The sequence below is a fragment of the Alligator sinensis genome, unplaced genomic scaffold (genome assembly GCF_000455745.1).
Source record: "Alligator sinensis unplaced genomic scaffold, ASM45574v1 scaffold798_1, whole genome shotgun sequence".
Lineage (NCBI taxonomy): Eukaryota > Metazoa > Chordata > Crocodylia > Alligatoridae > Alligator > Alligator sinensis.
The window spans coordinates 1583885-1584334 of record NW_005842138.1 but is presented as its reverse complement, the minus strand read 5'-3'; positions in this window follow the sequence as shown (position 1 = coordinate 1584334).

The window sequence follows — 450 nt, the reverse complement described above, 5'->3', positions numbered from 1 at the left end:
GCTCGGCGCCATCTTGGGCTGGCGTTCCGAGATCTTCCTTCTCAATTGCTTCTTCGACCGCCTGAATGGCCACACGCAGCTGGGCTTTCAAACTCAAATTTTTATTCATTAAATCGGTTACAGTTTGAAAAGTTGCATTCATTTTTCCCCCCTTGTTGTCCCGTAGGGCCACTCTCTCATTTACGGAGTGCTCCGCCCGCGATCCCTCAATCTAGGCACCATCATGTAAGGGGAAAACCAGTCAGTTGGCGCCGGTTCTTTAATCTCTTGGGCACATCTTGGACAACGGGCACACTCCCGAGCTAGAGCTGGGCTCACCGCGCCCGCCGGGTCGACTTTGGCGAGGGACACGGTATCGAGGGGCTTGAACAAGACCCGCTCATTGCCCATGATACACCTGAACACCGCGGGGTGAAGATATACCTCTCCCCCTCCAAGGGCTTCGTCTTC